General features: G+C 47.9%; 3 long non-coding RNA genes across 3 annotated transcripts in view; 1 reads left to right on the plus strand and 2 right to left on the minus strand.

Moving 5' to 3' along the window:
* Window positions 1-302: 302 nt before the first annotated feature.
* LOC139045624 (uncharacterized) lies at window positions 303-10595 on the minus strand. Its single transcript, XR_011504349.1, has 4 exons — window positions 7242-10595; window positions 6288-6408; window positions 1638-2757; window positions 303-1130 (listed from the first exon to the last, which is right to left on the minus strand). It is a non-coding gene; the product is annotated as an uncharacterized lncRNA (long non-coding RNA).
* A 2756-nt stretch (window positions 10596-13351) lies between these two features.
* Window positions 13352-27424, minus strand: LOC139045625 (uncharacterized). Its single transcript, XR_011504350.1, has 4 exons — window positions 26808-27424; window positions 25096-25290; window positions 14827-14976; window positions 13352-13455 (listed from the first exon to the last, which is right to left on the minus strand). It is a non-coding gene; the product is annotated as an uncharacterized lncRNA (long non-coding RNA).
* Window positions 13449-27931, plus strand: part of LOC139045626 (uncharacterized) — a 34670-nt gene continuing 20187 nt past the window's right edge. The window contains exon 1 of the long non-coding RNA XR_011504351.1: window positions 13449-13589. This is a non-coding gene — a long non-coding RNA (uncharacterized lncRNA). The remainder of the gene's footprint in view (window positions 13590-27931) is intronic.

Genomic DNA, 27931 nt, shown 5'->3' on the forward strand with positions numbered 1-27931 from the left:
TAATTCTTTGTACCTTTGTGTATGTCTGTAATGTTTTATAATAAAATTCCAAAATTTCATAACAAATTTTGAAATAAAAGCAAAAATGAAAGGAATCCTGCTATTAATTCTTTCATAAACAAAGATTCTTTTGTAAATATGAATAGTACACTTTCACCAGTTTATAAATTCAGATTCTCAAAGGCTCTCCCTTCCCTGCCCCACCTCCCTCCTCCCTCTCTCTCTTTTTTCTTTCTTTCTTTCATTCTCTCTTCTTTTTTTGGCTTTATTTTAAGGTAGTTTACTCTTTTTAACATAGATGCTTTTATTAGGAGAATTAGAAATCACATGAAAACCAACAAATAGCACTTATTTTGTCACTTGGCATTTTAGTCTTGCCTTGCATGATTGAGAGAACTTTTAGGATTTTTCTAGTGCTTTAATTTACAGGTAATTTATATTTCATTTATGTAGATTTCTAACTTGGCAGGCACTCCTAGAAAGCAAGCAAGTAAAAGAAATATCCTTCTCTGGCTTTATTGGGTTACGATTGATTTCATTTTTCAGGATCAGCAATTTGAGAAAACAGATGAACTGCACTGGCTTACAAATTTCTAATAACTTGCACTGTATCTGCTGGGCTCCTGACCACATAAAGGGGGAAGGCTGTCCTCACAGTGGCCGTGCCCCCTGGAAGCGCAGTGAAGAGTGCCGCGCAGCGCCCTCCTTCCGTGCCCCAGCACAAGGGAGGCGGGGCGGAGCTGCCCTGCAGGTGGCTGAAGTTGCCGTCCTGGAAGATAGATGCTTCGATCCGCTGTGCCATAGGTGCAAGTGCTCCCCTCGCAAAGTGCTATTCCATCATAACCTTCTTATTTCGCGCCAGCTCTGGGGTTAATGTTTGTCTGCTATGTTAGGGGAAATAATAACTGCTTAAATGCAGAGAAATACATGTATTTGACAAACCTTTGTGCTAGAGAAACCAAAAAGAGGGGCTCCTTGACCTGGTGCAGAAGCAAAGCCAGTCACTTAAGCTCCTTGCTCTTATGCTGAGCCGCTGATAAGCTTCTCGCCTAATTTTAGCCAAAAGGTTCAACTTCCACTCCCCCATCTTACTCAGAAATAATTTCTTTCTTTTTCTTCCATCAACATACCTGTGAAGATATCAAATAGCAGCAAAATTGCTGAAAGGCAGACAGAGCAGAGGAGGAAGGACCCTGGGTCATCTTGCTAACTGGGAGTCAAGCCTCAGATCACTGAGCGTTAACTGCAGTGCAAGAAGTCATTCTGCTGCCTGTGTCGTGGGCTGAGCCCTTCCTCCACCACGGGCTTCTCCCAGAGCGCGTGGCACACTCACACTCAGCACTCACACTTACGTTCATGTACAAACATTCACACACACCTGCTCTCACATTCACTCACACTCCTGTGTGTACTCTTACACACTCACCGTCATACACACGCAAGCACACTCCCACACCTGTACACACAGCCCGGCTGCCCATGCACAGTGCAGCCTCCTCGTTGCTCTGCTGCACGAGTCTGGAACAAATGAGAAGGCTTGATTTCCACATCCCATGGTTGAGAACTGACCCACTTAAGCTGTGTTTATGAAGATAAAGAGGTGAGCCAAGGAAATGGCCCAGGCATAGAAAACCCACCATACGGAGCAAGATCCTCGTGACCCAGATTCCCGCCTCCGTGGCCGCGATGCCCCGAGCAGTTGTGTGTTCCTCCATTTCACCTTAGCTGAGAAGCTGGATCCACGTGGCACAGTGAGCCCGGCCACCGTATGGCTGATGGGGATGTTTCAGCTGCCTTGAAAATTGATATTGATCACTTCAGAAGGCCTCATCGGGCAGCGATTCATCTTGATGGTTAAAATGGCCACAGTGATTGGACTCCCCACGCACAGCTGCATTCCACACGCCAACCTGATCTTGCTCTTGGATTTAAAGGTCAAATTAAAATCGGTCACCCAGCACTGCAGCTTAAGTGCCCAGGTTTACAACCTAAATTCTTGTCATGTGGCTGCAGAGGTCACCAACAGCAAATAAACATCCTGTAGTTTGGGGTAAAGCAAGAGGAAATATTAATTTAAGAACTAGAATTAAACTGCAAATGTCCGGAACACCATGTATGTAAAGAACATGTTACATTTAAACCCAGAAACTGGTGTGGCATGAATTTGGGTTATTTTAATTTTATCATTTTTGAAAAAGTCTCATTTGCAAGTGGCAGGAGATAATTATTGTGAAAGATAAGTTGGTCTTGTTTATATTCAAGAACCAACTCAGATTAAAGTGATCTTTTAAAAGGGCTTGAATAGAAGAATAAATCAGTATTGGTGTCAGTTTGTCTTATTTCAATAATAGTCACTATGGAAACAAATCACTGACCTATTTCTTTTCATACCTCCAAGTAAACAGTAGGGCTCCACTTTTCCGTGTATCCTGTTTCTTTTGGACAGGAATTTCTGGTACAGAATGTCTCTAAATCACTTTTTATTGAAACATATAGTTCTTTCCTGCATGCTTATTTTAGTTGTTTTAAACATTCTCAGCCTCATTGTGGATTTCTACTGTGAAAGGCAGACAGAACGCTCAGCTCGATCCCTCAGCATCCTTCTGGCAGGCGCTCACCAGCCTTTGCTCGGAGGTGGAGAACCCAGTGGCTGCCGGATGCAGATGTCGGGCCAGCGTTGGCTCAGACACACCATGTGATGCCCAGTGTGACAAGTCCACAGAGTTTCACTTTAGTTTCTTTTCCATCCATGCCAATCTGTAATTACAGACAAACAGGAATGTCACAGAAGGTCATTTTCCACATTAAGCTGCTGATTCAGGAAAGAACAAACCAGATATTAACATGTGTGTGCTCCCTTCCTTGTCCTCAACCCACATCCTAAATCCATTTTATATTTGGCTGAAGCCAGAAGTTGCTAAATATAGAGGTCGCACTCTCGCGGCACTCACGAGTCACCCGGCGGGGCTGTCTGTGCGTCCACATGCCCAGTCTGCCTGAGCCTGTTAAGGCAGCGAAGTGTGGCCCTCGGCCCCGAACCACCTCCCAGCCCTTGCCTCCAAGGACACACTCCTCTTGGAATATCAGAAGGAAGTACACCGTGTTTAACTGGATTTATCGCCTGCTGGTTTTGTGGCCTATCAAAGCGCTCCTCTTCAGTTGTTTATTGTGTGAGATGGAAAATTACAGAGACATTTTTTTAAAAGGCACACACGAAAAAAGACCAAAAAAAAGACATAAACCCCAAACGGTGCTCCGCACAGCTGCAGTGCTCGCCAACAGAGCAACGAGACGAGATCTGCAATGCTCTATACAACGTGTTACAAACAGTGAGAGTAAAATGGCCATAGTGATGAATTTTTATCTGACAAATCTATTTTTAAAAATGGAAAGAGTTCTGACCTAATATGGTAGTGCCCCAAATGTGCCTCAGTTATCTTGGGAGAACTTTTTGAGATTTCACTACAAATACTACTTTCCTTTTTTTTTTTAAGGTATGCTTTTTTTTTTTTTTTGGTGAGGAAGATTGACCCTGAGCTAACATCTGTTGCCAATCTTCCTCTTTTTTTTTCCCCAAAGCCCCAGTACACAGTTGTATGTCCTAGTTGTAGGTCATTCTAGTTCTTCTACGTGGGACGCCCCCACAGCGTGGTTTGATGAGCTATGTATAGGTCTGTGCCCAGGATCCAAACTGGCAAACCCTGGGCTGCTGAAACAGAGCATGCAAACTTAACTGCTCTTCCATGGGGCCAGCCCCCAAATATTGCTTACTTTATGCTCTTACAGCATATGATTTTCCAAACAGCAATGTCAAGATGATATCAAAGCTGTTGTTTGGAAAGTGGGAAAGATGGCATCAACCTGAAAACTTGGTGGATTGCTTGTAAACATGCTCCCATTCTCCACGTCTTCCTTTGTCCATGCCCTTTGCAATGTGACTCAGCACCTCCTCTCATTAAGCGGTAGAGTCTGTTTCATCACCCTTCAAGTCTGGGCTGGCCCTGTGACCCTCTTTGATCACCAAATATGGTAGAAGTGACAATCTACTAGATCTGAGCCTAAGCCTCAGGATGTCTTACACACTCACACTCTCTTTCAGCCACTGCCACAAGAACAAGCCAGGGACAGCATGCTGCAGGATGGGAGAGCACAGGAGAAGAATCGAAGCATGCCAGCTGACCCCCAGCTGACCACACAGTCATGAGGGAACCCAACTCAGACAGGAAATCCTCCTAGCAGAGCCCAGCCTAAATTGCTGACCCATGGGATCATAGCTAAATACATTGCTCTTGTTTTAAGCTACTAAGTTTTGGGGTAGTTTGTTACACAGCAATAGCTAACTGATACACCTTTTCTTTCTCACTTTTCCAACTCTTCCATCCCCCAGTAGGGGCTTATCATTTGCAAAACATCCTGGTCAAAGAATCAGGAGACCTAGCTCCCAGTCCTGACTCTGCAATATTTAGCTATATGACCTTGAATAAGTGCTGTTACTTTTCTGAGCATCAGTTTCCTTGTCTATATGTTTATATGTAGATATTTCTAGCTAGAGCATCTGTGTGAAAGACACTGACAGAGCAGCCTGAATTCTCCCACTCAGTGCCATGAATGCCTGTAGGTGGCACATCTAACAAATCTATTCACATTATGAATACTCCATTTGACTCATCAGTCCCACTTCTTTGCCCTTATGCTATGGAAGTTAAGACACGAATATACTAGTATTTGTGTTCAAGGATGTCTTGTGCAGGATTGTTTGCATGGCAAACATCAAGAAATAAGCTGAATGCCAGTCAAGGAAAATGGTCAGACAAATAGTGGTATATTCATCCTATAAAATATTATGCAGCTACTTAAAGAATTCTCTGGAGGAAATTTCATGATGTATTTTTTTTCAGTAAGAGAAGCAGGTTTCAGAGTGTAATGCATTTTTGTGACAGAAACAAAACAAAAAAACTCTTGAATGAGTATATAGTTTTTATATAATTGTTTGGCCACTGAAAATGGTTCAGAAGGATGTTGACCTGGCTGATTGCCCGGGCTGGAGGCAGAGGTTTATAACAGCAACAATGTTGAAATAACCTCAGCATTTAGGTATGAGGGTTTAGTTAATTTAATTATGGCACATCCATACAGTGAAATAATATTCAGCTGTTAAAAATAATGATACATAATACATGAAAATAATTCTATAAAACATAAAAATAATGATATTAATGAACATGAAACAGTCTGAAAGGAGGTAAATGCATGATCCCACGCCTTAAGAAAGTCTTTAGGACAGATGCACGCCAAACATCCACTGTAATTTTTAATGATCGTGAGCTTATGAGTAGCTTACCCTTATTTTTATGTCTTTAGGTTTTCTAATTTTGCTAAATTAACATGTATAAAAGGGGAAGAGGTGGGGCAGAGGCGGAAACGTTTAGCGATTCAAAGGCGTTGAGTAAAAGAGACAGCAAGAGCCAAAGGGGACTGGATCCTGGGTAAACTCAGTAACAGCTCCGACTAGGAGGGAGCTGGCAGTGGTTTGAATTGGAAATGGCCTGCGAAAGGCAGCTTGAGATATTTAGCTAGTGAGTTGAGTGACTGGCCCTCTATAATGTCTTTGGCTCATACAATGTGATGAAAATGAATGAGATAATTAATATTTATCAAGTGCTTTTATCCTGCAGAAAAAGCTGTTGTGTAAGATGATCCTGGCTTTCTCAGCTCAGTCCTCTCATCTTTCTTCAGATAGGCCTGAGCAACCTCTTTCTGATCCCCTGTTGAAAGCTCACTTGCTTATCTCCTAGTGGTCTTTGCTTTTTTAAACAAGAAACCCTTGATTGGAGAAAGATATTACATTCCTTTTTACTGTAAATTGTACAAATCAAAACAAGATGCTGTTTCTACCTTCTGAGACTACATTTGTACTTAGATGGATGCTTTTCTTCAAAATATCCGCCTTGAATAAACTCTTTCTCAGCCAAGGTCAAAGGCCCCCAAGACAATAGGACGTTCTAGTGAAGATGAAGGATTTAGCCAAGACTGACTGAAGGTGACTTAGACCAGCGTGCGCAGTGAGGAGCCAGAGGAGACGGCCCTGTTGCCACAATGCGGCTTCCACCCACCCACATTGACCTGCCGACTGCCAAGCAACTCTCCCCAGAGCCTGGACCCTCCAAGGAGAGGAGGTACCTGGGTACGAGCCCCACTGATGATCTGACCAAACCAGTTGCTGGACAAATTAGGACGAAAAGGAGCATCTCTGACCGTGCGCGTCTTCGGGTGAAATGTGACGTTACCTCTCCCTGCGGGTGACCATCTCGCCCACTCCTTAGTCTGGCAGATTCTGTAAGGGCTTGTGAGTGGATAACATGCATCCTATCGCACAACTCAGTGCATTATCATCATTTTTTTTTCACTCTGTGAAAAAAGAAAAAATCATTGTTTCTTCCACTTACACCCATCATAAGTCTTAGTACACTGAAAACAGTCCAACTACAAAAATGTCATCTCAGGACACAGAGCCATTGGATCAGAAGTTTAGCAGGTTTTTTTCTCCCTCGTTATTCTGGATGATCCAACAGTAACTGGCTCTGTAGGTTTCTCTGCTCAACAATCATCCGTGGTCATTTCCCTGGAATAAAAAGCAGATATATAAGGTTGCTTCCTTTTTCCTAACGTTGAAACTTTGTTCTCAGTTGCATCGACCTTGCTATTCAATCGTTGATCCTGGCTCTCTTGTTTTACTTTTTTTTTGGTGAGGAAGATTGGCCCTGGCATCTGTTGCCAATCTGTTTCTTTTCTTTTTTATTCTCTCCCCAAAGCCCCACTACTTAGTTGTATATCCTGGTTGCAAGTCGTTCTAGCTCTTTTACGTGAGATGCTGCTGCAGCACAGCTTGATGAGCGGTGCATAGGTCTGCGCCCAGGATCTGAACTGGCAAACCCCGGGCCACCGAAGCAGAGCACATAAACTTAACCGCTCAGCCATGGGGCCAGCCCCTCTTGTTTTACTACGTTATACATATATTTTATCAGTGTGAGTGGTAGGGCACCATGACTATTTGCACCACGGGAATGAGCTCTTGTCATGAAAAGAAAACCCCCCAAATTACTCTTTAAAACTGTACTTCTTAAAGGCAGTTATTGTTTGGGGGATGGTTTATGGCCAGAATTAAAATTTTTTTCCCAAGAAATTACATTCCAAAAACAATGGAAACAATCCCAGAGCTGAGAAGTGTTGCCCTTGTTTACCTTCAAGTAGTCACAATTGTCCAGTTGTGAATGTGCCCCTTTTCTGGGCAAAATCTTGGAGTCAGTGGAAAGCTGGTCCTGGACTCCCCTGGGAGAGGACACGTGGTCAGACGGAGCATCTTCCTGCTGGGAAGCGGGTTCGAGAAGGGCAGGCCACGAAGCTGCTAGCGTTATAGTCTGCGTAAAGCAGGTTTCGAATGAAAAAGTAAGCCTTATGAAGTATACTGTGAGCTGCGTCATGTTTTGATATTACCAGTGTGAGTAAAATAACGTTTTTTAAGAAGTCAAACTCTCAGCACAAATGAGAAAATTACTGTCGATGTCGTTCACTGACAACTCCACGCCCAGCGTCCATGAGAACCGATGTAAGGCAGCTGCCTGTGGGGCTGCGGTTGACCTACCTGCGAGTCAGCTACACGAAGCCCAAGGCTGTGTTAGAAGCAAATGACACAAAGTCTATTTTGAGGGTGAACTCCTGAAAGGAACTTGACCAAATGCTTACATTTCAAGAACAGAATCCCGTCATTGAGGGCTCAGAAATAGGACTGGCAAGACACAACGTTTCTCGAGGTACGCGGTTTGTCCAAGGCATCCCTGGGCCTTCCTCCAGGAAGCTCCGGAGGGCCTCCGTGTGCTCATGTGTTGTGTAGACAGTAGTGCAGAAAGAACGGACAAGACCCCGAGCCCCTGCAGTCGGGCAGCTCATGGAGGTGACACTGCTGGTGCAGGTGATCACAACTCATTCTGGTTGCAATTTGTGCTGGGTGCTCTGAAGGAAAAGGAGAGGGTGCTGTGGAAGAGGATGACAAGCAGACCTGAGTCCCACAGGGCAAGGGGGCAGCTGAGAAGACCCTTGTCATTGACACGTGAGCCAAGACCTGACACATAGCTGGGACCCCCTCTGCCCACAGTACTGCGTTCTACCTGCCCGCCCTTTCTTGTTGGAGGTAACATTTGGCCCGTTTGATGCCTGTCATCAAAGTTTCCCACAGAGTAACACCTCCGCGCCAGAGCACTTGCCAAGGGGTAATCCGAGTGTGGGCAGCCACTGACTAAAGCCAGAAGTGAGAGATGAGGTTTCCATTTGCATCTTTCAGGCGTCACCAGGCCTTGTTGACAGCACTGTTGGCATTGAGCAAACACGGCATCCAGGCTGCGTTTGACTGGCTCTGCACAGGAATTCATTCACAGACGGGAACACCCACCTCAGGCCAACTCACGTCGAGGAGTCCCATCAGAGACGAGCCCTGCTCAACGGCAGGTGTCCGCGGCACTGCTGAAGGACCTCACACCGGCGTTTAAGGAAACGGGACTCCAAGCACCCCCCCTTGGCCCTTGTGTTTTACTTTTTATCTTCTCCAACCTGTGTTTCCACCAAGCTTCTAATTAGCAGCTGTATTCCAGGTGGTGGCATCAGATGGCACTTTAGGGCAGTGAGCCATTTATCCAGCGTTTGTATCTGACGCTGGGACTCCGTGCACTGAAGCCACCAGTGAGCCATCGCTTCTATAAGCTTTCATAAACCTCACATCAGCAAGGTGGTGGGGTAACTCCAGCTTCTACCATGAAAACGCTGGTCAGCCAGTGTCTAAAAGAGATTTGAGAGTAATTTTAACACACCTTTCAAAATATTCCACTTTAAAAGTGGCATTTTTTTTTTTTTGCACTAGAAATGAATCAACACTTTTGCATCATTACAGGATAAAGTATGATCTATATGAGAAATACAAAAGTTTGACATTTCGGTTTACTTTTTATAACTAAACATGTTCTCCTTGTCTTACGTGTTAGATCCACTGTCTTTTGCCACTTCTTCATAAGTGCCCCTGCTTAATCCAGGTTTCTTCAAAGTAGACATCAGACCAGGGCTGGAAGCCCTTCAGTAACAAACACACACACCAAAGAAACAGCAAAGTAGTTCCTAGATTATGCACAGTCATTTGTTGCATGGCTACTGTGAAGCGTGTTCTTGGTGAGATGTGCTTGGAATCCATCGTTCAGTGTTCGCAGCAGTGTTCATTGCCTCATCTGGGGCTTTGTGACGGTGTGAGCAGAAACGCAGATGACGTGCACCCGAGGCATCTCTCTAAGGATGAGCTCTGGAGTAGGAGCCGGAGGACCCCCAGTGAGGGAGCGGTTGGGGACTGGGGCTTCCCGAAGAGGGTGGCGGAAGGCCTTTTTCAGCCCGTCCCATGGTGGGGGCCGACATCCATATTGGGAAAACCTGAGGTGGAGGTTGGGGGACGAGTCAAGGACTGCTTGTTACACATGCACACACATACACGGACACACGCACCCAAGGAAGGGAACTGCAGGGCTCTGTGGTGCCACCCCTGGGCATCAGCACCAGTGTGGTCTCACCACCCTGGGGCCCAGCAGTGTCAGCTTGGAACCAGAGCAGGAAGAAAGAGAGCAGATAGGGATGGGGACCCGGGAGTCAGAGAGAAGCTCCTCAGGATTCACCTGGTCTCCAGAGATGTCTGCCTCCCTCCTTCACCCTCTCTCTCACAGCCCTCAGCCGTCCAAACTGTTCTGGCCATTTTGCTCTGCCAGACGCTGACCATCCCACTGCCCTCTCCCTGAAGACAGCTTCCTTCAGGGGCTGGCAGAAGGGGCTGAATCTGGGTGAGATTTGGGTTTTCCTGGCAATCCGTCTTGCTGCTCACACTGCTTCCACGCCCAGCCCCACACTCCTCTAACTGGGGTGGACTCAGGAGAGGACATGGTGGTCCTGCACAGTGTGGTTTTGGGGAGGATGAGGTGCGACCCCTCCTTCTCCAGTTCTGGATCGGGACCGCCAGCTGGGAACACCACGAAGAGAAGCAGACAAACCGGGAGGATGGCCTTTCAGTTCCAGGGTGAGGGGGAGCAGTGGGGCAGGCAGACATTTTTTACATCATGTTGTGAAGAACCCAAACCCTTCCCACAGCATCAGTATCAGACACTAGGAATCCAGGAAGGCGAAATCGGCCTCAATAACGCCGGATACAGCTGGGATTTCACTAGGCCGTCCTTCTGGCCCGTCACACTCCTGCTCTTCAAAAGACAAAAACACCAGTGCTCTGCGGTACCAAGCGCCTTTTCTCTGAGAAACACATGGACCAATCAGGAGCCAGCTGAGTCGCTCCCAGTTCCCACAGGCTCCTTCCTTGCTTTGTTCAGACCTGCCTACCCCAATTCGGTGCAGTGGCCATTCAGAATTCTCTTCCTCGGGACTAGATGTTTCCCAAGCCCCCTTCTTACGAAGTTTGCTTCTGGTATCTTCCTTACCATCAAAAAGTCAGGAACTGAATAGTCCCTGGACTTGGTCCCTCAGATAAGGGTGCATTTGCCCTTGGAAGGGACAGGCCCCTGCTCCGGGTGCATCACACAGACTCTGATCCAACTGCGCCCACCCGCTTTCTACCCCCTGGGCTGTTGTTGTGACATCGTCAGTGTGGCCTACAGTGTACGTGTGTGCGTGTGTGTGTGTGTGTGTGTGTGTGGAACACTCATCATATTTTCTGATAACATCTCCGAGCAGACATGTTATCAGTGGCCAATAAAACAGGGCCTCTTATGGAAAGCCACGGAGAGCTGCACAAATAAGGACCAGCAGAGCGTCACGTTAGATGAAAGCTAATGAAAAATGACGTATTAAACAGTGTGCTGTGGACGGACAAGCACTCATGTCTCATCTCAGGTTCTTCAAAGAGATGCACTAAATGTTCATTCCCTGGTGAGTCACGATTTACCTCTGAAACTCACAAACGGATCCTCAGTCCTCTGCCCCCTGTGCCCTTTCTCGCCACCTGTTAAGCCCTCACATTGAAGTCATTCTGCATCCTTTAAGCCTGAGTTGTTTAGAAAGCCAATGGATTATACAATTTCATTTCAAGGACTTATTCTCAGAAAAATGACTCATATTTAGGTAAAGAGTGTGTTCACGTGAGCAATGAGTCATCCCCACCTGTTGGCTCTCCCTTGCACAGCACAGCTATCCGTGTTTGGGGGGAGAGAAGACTCGAGAGTGCCTGGTGTCCCCCCCCCCCCGCCCGCCGCCACTTGCACTGGGGCCCCCACAAAAAGCTGTATTTGAATAGACTTGACCTAAGTCAAGTTTTTGAAAGTATCTTTTCCTGGACTTATCGGTGTTTCCATTTTTTTTAGAACAATGAAATCACAGTTGCAACACCCAGAGCTTGGGCTTATAAACAACTTTGACACAATCTGTAGTCCAAGAAATTTGCATTCCCTTTAACACAATAACTTATCCTGGCAAGATCTGTTGACGTCAATCTCCTTTCTAACTCTTATTTGTTAGCCAAAGGAGGGACGCACCTCTGTGTTATTGTCCTCTAAGTATGGGATCTGGGTCAGTCTGACCTGCAAATTGATAGGTGGCCCTGGAACTACCTGCACGTTCTGAAGAGGAAGAAACAAAACACATGGTTACTATGGGCTTGCTTGACTCCAGGATCATGCAGTTTCACGAGCTCCCAGGAGATGGCATCCACCTTTGGGAAAATAATCTCTAAGCTACTTCTGCTTCCCTCTCCCAAGGCACGCAGAGCGGGCAGCTTGCAAACCCGAGGGGCCAGTTGTGGAAAAGGAGGAAGTAGGAAATGCCTTGGTTCAGCTTGGTCTTTTCTTGAAATCCGTGTTGCTCAGAGGCCCCCCTGAGGTATGAGAATGACAGTCACCCACCACAGAGGAGACGGAGCAGAGCGTTCGCCGAAGGCAGCTATGGCAGCACAAAGTCTGGCCAGAGAGCAACGTGTGATTTAAAAAATTGTCTCACATATGTGTTGGGATCATCACATTCTTTTTGGAAATTAAACCACACTGGGGATCATCTGAGCTCTAACACAACGTTTAACCGTTGTTAACCCTCAAGAACAAAAAAAAAGGCCGCCTGTGTTTGGGTGCCTGACATGTTTGTGAGGCTGCTGCACAGCCCACTGGGCCTGGGGGTTGGGCACAGGGAGGGCGGAGGTCACCCATCCTTGGGCGCTCATGATGAGCCAGACCCCCTCCACCATGTACACCTGCACATCAGATGATAACAGGGAAGGGACTGTGCGTGTAAGGTGTTATCCCATTTTGTAGGTACAGAAACCGTCTTGAGAAGTCAGTCTGCAGTGAGTATCACAGAGGAGATGGGAGCTGGGGTGTCGATCCTGGAGTGAGCGCTAAGCCTGCCTCTTGCACATGGTTCCCCCAATCAGCACTCAAAGCGCCGTCCCCAGTGGGCTCAGGATGTCCCAGAAAGCCACGTTACATGTGTGTCTCTCTGTGAAGTGACTGCAAGCACTCTTACCTGGCTGGGCCAGGTGTCTCCGTTCCACTGCTCCACTTTCTCAACATAAGCCTTTCAGGAAATTAGCAAAACCGTAAGCAGTTTGAAATCTCACTTTCTACACTTTTATTTCAAATAGAGAAAATGGTCCAACGTTGACATCAAAGTTTGCAGTTGGTTGTAGGGTCCTTATACCCATAGCCTGGTCTAACCCAGGAGGACCAGAGATGGGCTGTCATTTGCAGTTCTCCCCAGATCTATGGTCACTTCCCCTCCTGGGAGCATCAAGGCCTGTAAGGTTACAGGCAGGACACACAGCAGCGTAAAGCAGACGATGCCATTTGTCTGGTTGTCACAGCAGGTGCATTGTGGGTGCAGTGTGTGGAGGCGGCCATGGGGGAAATGAGTGGTAGGGGGTCTTTACGCTTGGGGCCGGATGGGTGTGTGCAGCACAGCACGGCTAACGATCATTTATTCAGAGTGTCAGGGACAGCCTTGGCAAAAACCACAGACTCGTAGGAAAAGAAAAGCCTGCAAGTTGGGCACACTTCCATAATTTACTCATGTGCAAATTATTTTTAAAAGTGCAACATCAGGAGGAGTTACAGCTACTCCGCAAATCACTGTTGGGTTGACAGAGCAAAGGCTTTCTCTGGATATGAGTGATTCAGCAAAACGCCACAACTTGGCCCTTACGGAATCAGAACGCATAAAGGGAGGCTTCCTATCAATTAGAGAGCAGAGATGCAGTCTTCTCTTTTCCTTCTCAGGCCTCTGTGAGACGTGCTCACGGACTGTGAAAGGACAACACAGCAACGCAGAGAGAATCCCTACCTTTGGCGGGCCCCGCTCATCAATTGAGAACGGCTCCAGTTGGAAAGCATCTCGCTTATCTCGTAGGGGGTTGGGAGATGGATGTTAAAGCTCAGAAGGCTCCTGTGTGCATAGGAGGAAAGCAGAGATTGGTGACATCACAGAACTCGAAAGGAACGGTGGAGAACACTCCATTTAATCAATCAATCAGCGTTTGTGGGGCACCAACTGAATGGAATAGAAAATATGGTTGCCAGGTAAGTCCACCCCGTTGTCTGGTCTCCTGCCCGGGATGGAGCAGGGGCCATCTGGGGAAAACAAGAGATAGGGGGAGGAGGGAGCCTGTCCGAGCATCACCATGTCATGAAGGACTTGCCAGTCCTGCCTCTTTGGCCTTGAGCCCACCCTGTGCACCCCGACCATCCCCCATCTGGGGGAGCACAGTGCCCAATGGTGAGGTCTGAGGGGTGGGGGCGTGAGAGGGAGGGGGGAGACAGTGAAAGGTACGAGGTCTCACTAAGTAATGTGGTCCTCAGTCCCAACAGGTCTATCTAGTGGGTTCCCCTTCCTGGCGGGCTCCTGAGGTCTGCCTACAAGGAGACTCTGGTGGGCTCACCCGTCAGCCTCAGGATGTAAATGGACAGATGTGAGCCCGGAAGGGACAGAGCTAGGGTGAAGAGAGGCATCCGTACAGGCTTCAGGAGGAGCACTGAAGAGTCACACACACTGACACAGTCGTGGATCTTCTCAGGAAAGTGGGAAAAGTGACCTGTGATGAGTAGTTACCAGATATCACACTCCCGCATCATGTGAACAAAGTCTGGGGCATAACTGGGTCAAGGACAGGAAAGGAAGGAAGCGGGCGTAACGGAAAGGAAGGGAGCGGTGACGACCAAGCAGGAGCAGCACTCAGGTGTTCGACAGCCCCCAGGAGCACGGTCGTGCTGGGCAGATGGACACACGCGGTCATCAGAGAGGGCCTTCCCCTGGGGCAGCCCTAGACTCAGAGGCACCCAGAGACTTGTTACAGGATCACAGATTTAGAGTGACCGCATCCTAGAAACCGTCGTTCTCCCCCCGGCTGGTCGGGAGGGGGCTCCCGACTCCTCACTCTCCTCCTCCTAAGAACCCAGGGCCTTCCTAAGGCAGCCCCTAAATCAGTCGTCGCCCCAGCTGGGCCGAGAATTTACTCGAGGCCTCATCAGGTTCTTACTGACTCTTCCCTGCTTCTTAGAAAGCGCCAGGATGTGGCAGTGATGCGAAACAGTGAAACAGGTTAAACCGGGATGAAGGGGTTACCAGGGCTGAGATAAAGGTTATTCAGACACCCTTCCACTCATCCAGGTCCTGATAATTCGTATCAACAAAATGCTCAACCAATATGCTGCCATCCTGGAGCTGTGCTTAATCTCTGTTTGGGACTTTGAAATAAGAATGACACCATTTGCCTACAGATACCACTAGTGACCACTTTAAGATTCTGATAAAAATTACCAGTTGTATTTATCGTCAGAACCAAGGCTCTGATGCAGAGGTCCCCAGCCTCACTGCCACTGGCGATGTAACTGGTCAGGTGTGTGGCTGGACACCGGACAGGGAAAGGCCCCCCAGGTGGCTCTCATGTGCAGCCCAGGCTGCAGACAGCTGTGAGATGGAAAAATAAAGCTTGATTAGTGTATATTTGCATGTCCGTACATTTTTGATTTGTTGTATTTATAATTACAAAGATAGTTATCATCTGCTTCATGGGAAGTATATTGAAGTAGAAAGAACTAGAAAAAATAGTTACACACAACCTCATTACCCAGATAGACCCACTATTAATATTTTGTCATATTTCCTCCTGGGTCTTTATTACAGTTTTTTTAAGCATAATTGAAATCATACAGTATATGTAATTTTAGAAACTTAAAAAAATTTAACGTAGCGTAAAAATTTCCTCATGCATTAAACAATTTTGTAAACACAAAATGTAAACACAATTTTTAATGGCTGCGGGAAACTGAAATATATGGATGGGCCACACTTTAAATTTTTCCCTCTTAGATTACGATTTTAATAATATTAATATTGGTTCCTGCTTACTGAACCCTTACTATTTCTAGGCACTGAGTTTAGCGCCACATACAGATTCTCTGGTTTTAATTCTCACATTGATCCTATGGGGTGAATACTATTGTTTTACCAGGATTAGAGGTGAGAAAACCAGGACTCCATAGGGACTAATTGTCCCGATCAAGGAGCCAGGCCAGCTGACTCAGCTGAGCAGGATCCGCACCTCGATCTGGGTGACCCCATGGCCTGTGCCCCATGCTCAGACTCCTTGAACCCCTCCCAGGTGGCTGGCCGTGTGCAGGCACCAGGGGCTCAGAGTCCGTGGAGGGACAGAGAGCTGGGTCTGCTCTCCAGGACCTCACTGTCCAGCAGGGCACTCGGACAGACACTCTCCACCGGTTCACTTTGGGGAAGTTACTGGACCTTTCACACGTGTCTCCCCTCTTGTCAAATGGAGGCACTAAGACCTGTCGTGACCATCACAAAGAACAGTGAAAATTAAAAGCAAATGAGTGCACTTCTCCGCAGGCTATGCCGGGAGCCTGGCAGCTCTTCCTGGTGGGGAGGAGGACCGGGAGGAAGCGGGAGCCGGTCGAGGCCACGGCCTGCTCAGTATTTCAGAAACAGTGTTGGGCAGCAGCCATCCTTGTACTAGGGGTTTGCAAACTTCAGTGCTAAGAATCACCTGGACAACAGAATATTATTCAGTCTTGAAAAGGAAGGAACTTCTGACACATGCTGCAACATGGGTGGACCTTGACATTATGCTGAGCGAAATAAGCCAGTCACAAAAGGACAAATGCTGTATGATTCCACTCACAGGAGGTACCAGGAGCAGTCAAATTCATAGAGACGGAAGGTAGGAGGGTGGGTGCCAGGGCCTGGGGAAGCAGGAGCAGGGAGCTGCTGTTTCATGGGGACAGAGTTTCAGTTTGGGAAGATGAAAGGTTCTGGAGACGGATGGTGGTGACGGCCGCACAACAATGCGAATGTGCTTAATGCCATTGAACTGCACACTTCAAGATGGTTAAATGGTAGATTTCATGCTATGTGTGTTTCATCACAAGAAAATAAGCAAGCACCGGAGTCGCTCTCTGTTGAACTGGGCTGTGGCGTCTCCTCCGAAGAACTGAAGTGCAGCCTGGGTGCTGATCCATCACCGCAGGTGGATGTCAGACGGTTGCTTGAAGAGGAGGAAATGAGGGACTGCTCAGACCCAGGGTCCAAAAAAGGATCACCTGGGCAGTGACACGAGCCATCTCAGAGGACATGCACTAAACCTAGGCTTTGCCACCTTGTACGTGTTTCTCAAGGTGCGGGCCGAGCACCAGGATCCGCTCTGAACTGCTGGAGGCATCCTAGGGCTGCATCGCCCGCTCCTGAACTAGCGCCTCCGAGACCTGCATCCTGGGAAGTTCTGCCACTGCTTATGCGCCACCCTCAGGTTTCACTTCAACACTGGGTTCCAGAAATTTATGACGATTGAAAACACCCGACACAAAATAAACAGAATTTCAGTCGTGAGAGATCCGGAGTTGGAGTCCCCAGACCCCTCTCGACAAGGAAGGATGGAGTGGAAGAAAGGATCGTGAGCTCCGTGGCACGCAAAACAGTGGCGAGCAATGAGAGCGGGGAGATAGAAAGCCAAGGAAGGCTGTTCCTAGAGTTTCAAATACTTTACAGCCACAGGAGCTGAGGCTGGAGTCTGCTAACAGACCAAGGAAGGGCAGTGACAGCTCTCTTAACCGGCGGTAACTCACTGGGCAACCTCGCTTAGCAGGACCAGGATCCAGAATCAGGAAGCAATTTTTTAGAAAAGCCAAATTAAATATTACAAAGTTCATGCACTAAATCTTGTGCCTTTTGCTGATAATAGAGCCCTTGGGCCATCACTTACCACCTACTCACTCTTCCAGACAATCCTGCAAGCCTGGTTCCTGGACTTTCCAGCTCACGGTATATTAGAAAGGGAAAATCGGAGGAGGAATTGAGGGGAGCTGCCCAAGATGGGTGAAGGCAGCACCGAGACCCTGACAGCAAAGGAGGGACACGGAGCATTACACAGGACTAAAACAATTAAACAGCTTAGTGGTCCAAGTCATTTACTATGGGCAAACAATATCGTGTACCTATTATGGGCGCCCAAGAGAAAATCCCAAATGGCGCCTGAACCATCTGGCTCCATGATGGAATGGATTTTCCTTTTTGTTAGAACTGTTGTGATGACGATTAAGGACATTTGCTCCTGCAGAGGGCATCCCCACTCGGCTGCACCTTTTTCTGGACAAGAGGCTGAGGGGCAGGTGAGTGCTCAGAGAATGAGCATCAGCCTTCAGCCCCTGTTCTGTCACTCACGTGTGTTGGGGGTGGAAATCGCTCCTTCCTCATTGTATGAATTTCCTAGGGGCTTTCATAACAAGTACCACCACCTGGATAGCTGAAAACAACAGGAATTCATTCTCTCACAGTCCTGGAAGCCAGAAGTCTAAAGTCAAGGTGTTGTCAGGGCTTCACTCCCTCTGGCGGCTCTAGGGGAGGATCCTTCCTTGCCTTTTCTGGGTTCTGATGGTTCCCAGCAGTCCTTGGTTTGTGGCCACATCACTCCAACCTCTGCCTCCCTCTTCACATGGCCGTCTTCTCTGTGTCTGTCTTCACATGGTGTTCTCTCTGTGTCTAATTTCCCTCTTCTTATAAGGATACCACACATTGGATTAGGGGCCCACTCTACTCCAAATGACATCTTAACTAATTACATCTGCAAAGATCCTACTTCCAAATAAGGTCACGTTCCGCAGTTCTGGGTGGATGTGAATTTGGGGAACCCTGTGAGACCCGGTACAGCCATCCCTTCTTCTCCTTCCTACCAGCTCGCAGCTTTCCCACAACATCCCTCATCCTTGAGTGAGGATGGGGGGGCACCAGATCCTCGTGGCCACTGTTTTACAAACATGTGATGTGGAACTCAGCCTGGAGTCAGAGCAGCCAGACTTCCAGAAACCCCATCAGAGCTGCTTTCCAAATGTACCCAGCACCCCCGTTGTTGCTGCACTTGAGGCTGCCAATCAACCTCCTCCCCGCTGTGCCAGCTCCCTCTGTGTGGGTTTCCTTCACAGCCCCAAGTGTCTCAAGCATGCCTCCATAGCCCGTTGAGGAGACGCTGGCCCCTCTGTCTCCCAAAGGAGGCAAAAGGAACTTTTCTGCTGTAGGAAAAAGTGATTAAAAAGGCACTTGGAGGGGCTAGCCTGGTGGCGCAGCAGTTGGTTGCACATGTTGCACTTCGGTGGCCTGGGCTTCGCTGGTTCAGATCCCTGGTGCAGACATGGCACCACTTGGCAAGCCATGCTGTGGTAGGTGTCCCACAAATAAAGTAGAGGAAGATGGGCACAGATGTTAGCTCAGGGCCAGTCTTCCTCAGCAAAAAGAGGAAGATTGGCAGCAGATGTTAGCTCAGGGCTAATCTTCCTCAAAAAAAAAAAAAAAGGCATCTGATGTATGGCCAATCCATCTGTCATTTGCCCATCACCCAAGGGTGCAGGCCTTCAGGACAATTGCAGATTCCTACTTCTGAGCGGAGGGCTGAGGGCAGTATCTGTAATGAATGTATTTTGCTGCGAATATAGAACATGGGAAACCCCTCGACAGGCCCCAGTCCCTGGGAGTCTTGAAAGAGCCGCCAAAATTAAAAGAATCCAAATAAGATCTGATAGAGAGAGAGGGGGCATCCTTAACTTGTGCAGATCCTGAAACAACTCTTCAGTAATTCCTGGGAGACGAATGTGTGGAAATAATGATAAAGAGACATTAGTGTTCATAACAATAAATCATCAGAGGCAATTGCCTCCAAAAGATCTATTTATTTATTTTCATGAAAAATTGATCAAAATTTTGAAAGGTGAGGACTTGAGTTATCTGAAAAATTTATTCTTAGAACATTTTTGAGAATGTCAAATACATTAAAAGTTGCCTAATAGCACCTCTGTAAATGTATGCATTTGTTTGCGAGAAAAGAGGAACCCATTTGTGGTGTTTCAAATAAAGGAGAACATGTGTGAACTGAAATCTTTATTCAATACCTATCTATTTCTTTTTTCCCACTTCTCCCATAAAGAAACAAGAATTATAGTCATGCGTCATTTAACGATGGGGATACGTTCTGAGAGAGGTGTCATTAGGCGATTTCGTCATTGTGCCAACATCATAGAGTGTGCTTACACAAACCTAGATGGCACAGCCTGCTACACACCTGGGCTCTATGGCACTAATCTTATGGACCACCATTGTACATGTGGTCCATCATTAACCGAAATGTCGTTATGTGGCTCATGACTATATATGAAGAACAAGATATTGCTTATTGCTAATATACAGGATTACATGAGTGACTAGACGAAGATTTTTCTCTCTAATTCTAAGTCTTTACTCCTAGGTTATAGCCAAGAGAAATAAAAACATATGTCCCCACAAAGACTTGTATACAAATGTTCATAGCAGCATTGGTCATAACAGCTAAGAAGTAGAAACAATCCAAAGGTCTGTCAACGGACAAATGGATGGACAAATTGTGGTCTATCTGTACAATGGAGTGTGATCTGGCTATCAAAAGGAAAGACGTACTGACACAGGCAACAACATGAGCCTGGACAATGTTATGCTAAGTGAGAGAAGCCAGACAAAAAAGACCACACGTTGTATGGTTGCATTTATATGAAAGGTCCAGAACAAGCAAATCCTTGGAGACAGAATGTAGATTGGTGGCGATGGGGTTGGGGTGAGATAATGGGGTGTGGCTCTTTACGGGTACAGGGTTTCTTTTAAGAGGGACAAAAATGTTCTAAACTTAGTGGGGATAGTTGCACAATCCTGTGAATATATTGAAAAGCACGGAATTTATACTTTCTGTGGGTGAATTCAGTGGCATGTGAATCAGATGTCGATGAAGCTCCCACGAGGAGATCAGAATCAGTGCATTCAAGCGTTTTTTCCTTTGAGATGTTTCTACGTTTTCTTCTGATAATTGTCAAAATTATTGGATCTGAGACTCTGACAATTTAGATTTTTTTTTTAGAAATTCAGAAGGCAACTTGTGCTGCTGTTAAAATAGATATTTCAAGTTTCAGCAAGTCTTGCTCAAAGTATTCCCGAGACACAAACCTTAAACAACAGCTTCCTTCACGTCTTCACTTTTCTCTCCTGACTTCTGATCCCCACCCACAGTTATAAAAAATATGCTACTATCCTGACAACTCTTGTAAAATGCTCCTAAATTAGGGAACATTATTTGTGGCTCTGTGGGAGTATGACACTGACAGTGTAGCTGGAGAGTGATGGGTGGGTGGACGTAGCAATTGTGAACATTTTGATGTCAGGGAGCAGAGATCCCTTGCTTTTAAATTTCATGAATGCAAAATGCGCCTCAACTTTGAGCACTTTGGACACTAACTGTAAAAAGTGAGGGGGGAAAATATCTGTGTTATGTTGAAAGTCACTTTACCACATCATAACAATCACTTCTTTGAACTATTTATGGTAAAAAGAACATTTTGTTGCATCCAACTCAGAGATGACAGACTCTTGGATCCCCAGTTCCAACCACAAAACAGCAGGGCCTGGGGATATGACGCCTGTTTCGAAGCCGTCCCCTGGGATCCACCACCATCCTCACCGCCATATTCAGAAGGACATTAGCTGCCTCATGCACTGGTTTCGGAAGTCAAGGAGCTGACGTAACGAAGTTGCCTGGGACAGCGTGTGCGATACAAAAAGCACTTACTCCATGTTAGCTATCATGACTATTGTTATGATTACTATTATGGTTTTTTCCCCTGCTCACCTAATAGCTCTTACAAGAGTCCTGGAACTGAGCCTCCTGCCTGTCACTGGATTGTCTGAGTTCTGTGTCTGCCCTCGAGGTGGTCCTGTCCCTGGCTGGGAAATGAAATGCCTCTGTTGCCAGCTTGGGTCCCAGGCCTCCCCTGGGGTCTGGGGAGCATCAGTTCTACCAGAAAAAGAAAGAATGAGAGTGGGGAGGATGAAGTCACCAAGTGGAGTGGGGGCCAGTTATCAGTACTAGGCAAATGATGCCCGGAGCCCGAAACGGCAAATGGCCACTGCATATCCCACTCAAGGAGACACCTTGGTAGGGGGTGGCTGAGCCGGGGGGCCTTGTGGTGGCCAACGGCAGCAGCACGAGTTGTCCTGGGAGACCAGGCCTGGGCAGTGTGCACTAGGACCTGTATTTTACGTAAGAACTATCATGACAGAACTGCCAAGAGCTGACGTGGACAAGACAAACTGCCAGCTCCTCTCTGGACTCGCTTGCTCATGCCTCCAGCCTCTGGTGTGTCTGGGCACCATCCTAGGCCCGGAGAGGCAGTGGTGAGCCAGAGAGAGAGCGAGCCAGTGAGCCCTGCTCCCAGTAGGGAACTTTCTAGTGGCGGCAGACAGACAATAAACAGGGAGGAAATAAATAGGGAAGCACTGCGAATTTTCTATGAAGGACAAGCTTCGAGGGAAGGAAGCAGACTATGCTGAGGGAGGGGGGACATCTGAGCTCAGTCCTGAAGGATGAAATGAAACCAGCCACCAGCAGGTCTGGAGTATGGGGGAGAGGGTCCCTGAGAGTGGGACAGTCGGTCAAGGGCTCAGATCCTAAGGCAGGAACAGGCATGCGGAGGAGGGGCTGGTGAGAGGCAGATCCCATCAGGGCCCATGGGAGGCCCCAGGAGGGACCCCATGGGCAGCACTGTGGTTGACAGACCCTGAGTCCGGCTGGGGCCTCTTCCCCAGCTCAGCGCCTGTGCAGGGATCGGGGGTGGGGACCGGGGCGGCCCGCTATTTTCGGAGGCCTCCCCTGCCTCCTGGGGAGATGCTCGTCCTCCTGCCAGGCTGGCATCCTGGTCAACAGTGCGGGCGCCGCCTGTCACGGGCTTGCCACTGGGAAGGGCTGGCCCCGTCTCCCCCAGGTCGTGGAGGAGAAGTCTCGTCATGAAGAGGAGAACTGGAAAGCACCCAGTTTCCCATAAGACAGCTCTGAGGGAAAACACCTTATAAAGCTCCCAACCAATCAGACTAAGGTCTTCTTCTGGGGTTCTGAGGCCCTCACAAGCCCTCTGACCCTAGGCCGGTTTGCTTTGCCTAATCTGTCTTATATCTAATGAACGAGGGCCCAGACCACACAGCCACCCTGTGTTTTGGTGGTGTGGCCTGCGCCGTGTTATGGTGGGGTGGCCTGTCCTGTGTTTTGGTTGTGTGACCTGTCCAGGGTTTTGGTGGTGTGACCTGTCCTGGGTTTTGGTGGTGTGACCTGTCCTGGGTTTTGGTGGGGTGGCCTGTCCTGGGTTTTGGTGGTGTGACCTGTCCAGGGTTTTGGTGGTGTGACCTGTCCAGGGTTTTGGTGGTGTGGCCTGTCCAGGGTTTTGGTGGTGTGACCTGTCCTGGGTTTTGGTGGTGTGGCCTGTCCTGGGTTTTGGTGGTGTGACCTGTCCTGGGTTTTGGTGGTGTGACCTGTCCAGGGTTTTGGTGGTGTGACCTGTCCAGGGTTTTGGTGGTGTGACCTGTCCAGGGTTTTGGTGGGGTGGCCTGTCCTGGGTTTTGGTGCTGTGGCCTGTCCTGGGTTTTGGTGGTGTGGCCTGTCGTGTGTTTTGGTGGTGTGGCCTGTCCTGTGTTTTGGTGGTGTGACCTGTCCTGGGTTTTGGTGGCGTGGCCTGTCGTGTGTTTTGGTGGTGTGGCCTGTCCTGTGTTTTGGTGGTGTGACCTGTCCTGGGTTTTGGTGGTGTGGCCTGTCCAGGGTTTTGGTGGTATGGCCTGTCCTGGGTTTTGGTGGTGTGGCCTGTCATGTGTTTTGGTGGTGTGGCCTGTCCTGGGTTTTGGTGGTGTGACCTGTCCAGGGTTTTGGTGGTGTGGCCTGTCCTGGGTTTTGGTGGTGTGGCCTGTCCTGGGTTTTGGTGGTGTGGCCTGTCGTGTGTTTTGGTGGTGTGGCCTGTCCTGTGTTTTGGTGGTGTGACCTGTCCTGTGTTTTGGTTGTGTGACCTGTCCTGGGTTTTGGTGGTATGGCCTGTCCTGTGTTTTGGTGGTGTGACCTGTCCTGGGTTTTGGTTGTGTGGCCTGTCCTGGGTTTTGGTTGTGTGGCCTGTCCTGTGTTTTGGTGGTGTGACCTGTTCTGGGTTTTGGTGGTGTAGTCTATCCTGTGTTTTGGTGGTGTGGCCTGTCCTATGTTTTGGTGGTGTGGCCTATCCTGTGTTTTGGTGGTGTGGTCTGCGCTGTGTTTTGGTGGTGTGACCTGTCCTTGTTTTGGTGGTGTGGCCTGTCCTGTGTGTTGGTGGAGTGGCCTGCACTGTGTTTTGTTGGTGTGGCCTGTCCTGTGTTTTGGCAACGTGACCTGTCCTGCATTTTGGTTGTGTGACCTGTCCTGTGTTTTGGTGGCGTGGCCTGTACTGTGTTTTGGTGGTGTGACCTGTCCTGTGTTTTGGTGGTGTGGCCTGTCCTGTGTTTTGGTGCTGTGGCCTGTCCTGTGTTTTGGTGCTGTGACCTGTCCTGTGTTTTGGTGCTGTGACCTGTCCTGTGTTTTGGTTGTGTGGCCTGTCCCATGTTTTGGTGGTGTGACCTGTCCCGGGTTTTGGTTGTGGGACCTGTCCTGTGTTTTGGTGCTGTGACCTGTCCTGTGTTTTGGTTGTGTGGCCTGTCCCGTGTTTTGGTGGTGTGGCCTGTGCTGTGTTTTGGTGGTGTGGCCTGCACTGTGTTTTGGCAACGTGACCTGTCCTGTGTTTTGGTGCTGTGACCTGTCCTGGGTTTTGGTGCTGTGACCTGTCCTGGGTTTTGGTGGTGTGGCCTGTCCTGGGTTTTGGTGCTGTGGGTGGTCCCCATGAGCAAGTGCAGTGATGTGATGATTGATGGGGCTCTGGGCTCTTGTGTAGGGGCCTGGAGAGGCCCGCTGCTTAGACGGGGTGGTGGGTGGGGTCAGCTCCACCCTTCTTAGGATTTCCTCTTTATTTAAGAAGGTCAGGTGACCCTCTGGAGCTCTCCTATTTACTTCTAGTAAATGCTGTCAGCCCATCACCTTCACAGGTAAGGATCTCAGAAGACAGCATTGTGGGGCAAATGGTGTCCCCCCCCAAAGCTATGTCAAAGCCCTACCCCCGGGAGTGTGAGTGTGACCTATTTGGAAATAGTCTCTGCAGATGTCATCAAGGTAAGATGAGGTCCCAATGGATTGGGGTGGGCCCTGATCCAATGCCTGGCGTCCTTATAAGAAGGTGGAAGTTTGGACACAGATACACAGAGGCAGAGCCTGGAGTGATCTTTGTGTCTCCAGGCAAAGGGGCACAGCCAACCACCCCCAGAAGCTGGAAGAGGCAGGAACCGAGCCTCCCTCAGAGCCGGCGGAAGGAGCCAGCCCTGCTGCGCCTTCCTCTTGAAGCTCTGGCCTCTAGAACTAGCGAGACACTGAATTTCCCTCATTTTACATAACCACCCAATTTCTGGCCCTTTGTGACGGCCGCCCCAGGAGGCTCGCAGACGGCTCTGACAGCTGCTTCTCCAACTGATCCTGGTGAGAACTAACACAGGCATCCGCAAGAGGACCGAAAGACAAAATAGAAAACAGACAAAAATTCTCCTATATTTGTAGGATTATGAACGCTTTTTAGCTTTTTAAAAAAAATAAACGTTTATACATCATCATAAATAATATTTAAAAAGGAAAGCAGGTACCACTCAGAAAGTGCTCTTTCGGTTCTTCACAGACGCGGTAGGACCGCTTCCCGCTGCTTTGCCAACTCCCGGGATTGCATCGAGGAGGAAACGACATGGAATAGGGAGCTTCTTCGTAGACTGGAAAAGACAGCTCAACAATGTCATTTACAGCATTAACTTGAGGGGAGCCACAGACCCCAGAAACTTGTTGACCTTAAAACAGGAAACGGAAAAGTGCTTTTTAGAATTCATTTTCCCTGAGTGAGCAAATAAATGCATTCTCAGCAATTTAAGTGATTCTCAATGGGTCCAGGATGTTTAAACCCCACAGACTGTCTCAGCACATGCACATCCTACACAGGATTGCGTTTTCACCGGCACTGGCATTAAATCGTACATTTAAATAGAAATCGAGAACTTGAAGATGGGGGTTCCCTTTGGACTGATCATCCCCATAGTACAGATGGTCTAATTTTAGCCATCGGCTGATGATGGTCTTTCTTTCAACTTGGATTACTTGGATATTTTTCAAAAATTTAAGTAGCATATGTTTTCAACGTTAATAAAGAGGTTTTACATTTCAGTGGAGAGCTGAGCAATACAAACACGCAGTGCCAAGCTCACTGGAGGCTCAGTGAGAAGTCCCCGCCCCTTCCCCGGGGAACAGGGGTGGGAAGAAAACTGTGGAAACCCCATTTATCACTCCAAGTAATGGGGATAGGCCGCAGCATCTGAGGGAATGTTGACGAAACCACTGGGAACCGTTCCTTTAAACACACAGCGTTCCAAAGAAGATGGTCCCCTCCCTGTTCCCACCCTGCCCTTTCACTGCTTTCAGAGTTAACCTTTTCATCATCGGAAATTCTGAGGATGTGCGAAGTTTATAATGACATTCAAAGGCTAGAGAAGTTGAAAATTCGGACAAAGCTTTGAGCAGATAAATAATAAGGGCGTATCATGTTCCTAATATGGTTCATTCAAGTTTAGAGAAGGGAGTGGATTCTCTGGAGAAAACATCAAAGGAGGGTTGTTTTGTCTGGAGAGGAGAACGGCAGAGGAAATGACAGCTTTTTCTACAAGATGAAGAGTTATTACTAGGGGAGAAGCTGTCTGTCATTCCTTCGTCTGCCCCGGGGACAGACAGGTGAGCAGTGATGGGGGTGGACTCTGCTTCCCTGCTCCTCGGGGCCCCCCCAGCGTGTCCGGCACATTCTTCAGGGAGCCCTCTGGGCAGGAAGAAGACCCTGGACTCGGTCAGGGCAGCTTCTTCCTGGAGACCCATTGCCCACCCGTCCCACAGTAGCCTGTCGCCAACACTGTCCCGCAGGGGCATCTTCTCCTCATGCATCCCCCGTTCTGGTCTGCCCTCCTCCCTGGGCACTCTGTTTTCTCCACGACACTTCCAGCTACACTGCTCATGCAGTGTGTGGAACAGTAAAGGAAAATGGCTGGGGGGAAAGGGGAAAGGGGAAAGTCAAAGATCCGAGTCAAGTAAAGACCCACGTCTACAGAAAACCCTTTGGAAGACCCCCCTGGGCCAGATTCAGATTCCCTACACCCTCATGTTTCTAATGTCTCAAGAGATGAACGGATCGGTGTCTGCTATTTTTATTTTATAGAATAGATACTCTATGGTGCTTATCATGTGACAGGCACTGTTCTCAGTACTTCATAGATATTAATTTATCTTCTGCTCTTACAAGAAAGGCAAGTACTGTTAGGAACCCTACCTTACAGATGAAGAAATCAGGCCCAGATGGGACGAAGAGCTCACCCAGAACCCCAGAGCTGGGAAGTAGAGATGATGGCAAATGTACGCTGCCCCGCTGCTTCTCACATTGATGTAAAGTGTAATTAAACACACCCACACAAATGCAAGAAGGAAATGAAACAACTCCTGTGCATGTGTGGAGCACACACGGGTCACGTGTGCACGTAGGCAGAGATAACCATGGGCAGTCCTGGGAGCTCGACTCAACGCAGAGTCCCGACTTCTTGAGCCTAAATCAAACCCCATCATTGTTTGTGTGAATGCTGTATTATTTGCCTTGATAAATTCATGTTTCTCAAAACTGTAGCAACCGTTACTTCTTCAGACAAAGCTGGTCTCATTAGAGGACCTGCCCATCCCCTGTCTCCACTTCCTCTTTCCCAGTCTTGCAGCTCATCCTCGTCAGCGCTAGGCGGACAGCGATGTTTTCTCTGGTTGGTATGAAGACCGGGCTGTAAAGGAAGTTGGCCTGAAACCGAAAGGGCACATCTTAATTTAATTAGAGCTTTCTTAGTTGAGCAACGTCTGTCTTCCTCACAGAAAGGAGATGAAGAAATGAAGGTTTGCGGTGGGGAAAATGAAGGAGCCCAGTATTAAAGAGGATGTGCACAGTTTCCTAACCTCTTCTGCCCTTGTAAACGTCTTGTACAGAAATACAAAATCTCAAGACCCAGGGAGAATTTTTAAAATCATACCATCATTTTTGCATGGTACATGATGAAGAAGCAATTTCAAGCTCAAGAAGCGTTTTTTGTTCAGTATATCATTAAAGATTGCACTACAACATTTATTTTAACACAATTATTTTTATAATATATAAAGACACATTTCATCTATCCCTATTGAAACAGTGACACTCTCCATTTAATTTATTTTAAAATGATTATGTGATAAAAGCATGATTTGTCAACAAATGCATTTTTAAAAATTTTATTTTTACTTTTTCTCCCCAAAGCCCCCCGGTACATAGTTGTATATTTTTAGTTGTGGGTCCTTCTAGTTGTGGCATGTGGGATGCCACCTCAGCATGGCTTTATGAGCAGTGCCATGTCCATGCCCAGAATCCGAACCAGCAAAACCCTG

This window comes from Equus asinus, chromosome 7, assembly GCF_041296235.1.
Source record: "Equus asinus isolate D_3611 breed Donkey chromosome 7, EquAss-T2T_v2, whole genome shotgun sequence".
Lineage (NCBI taxonomy): Eukaryota > Metazoa > Chordata > Mammalia > Perissodactyla > Equidae > Equus > Equus asinus.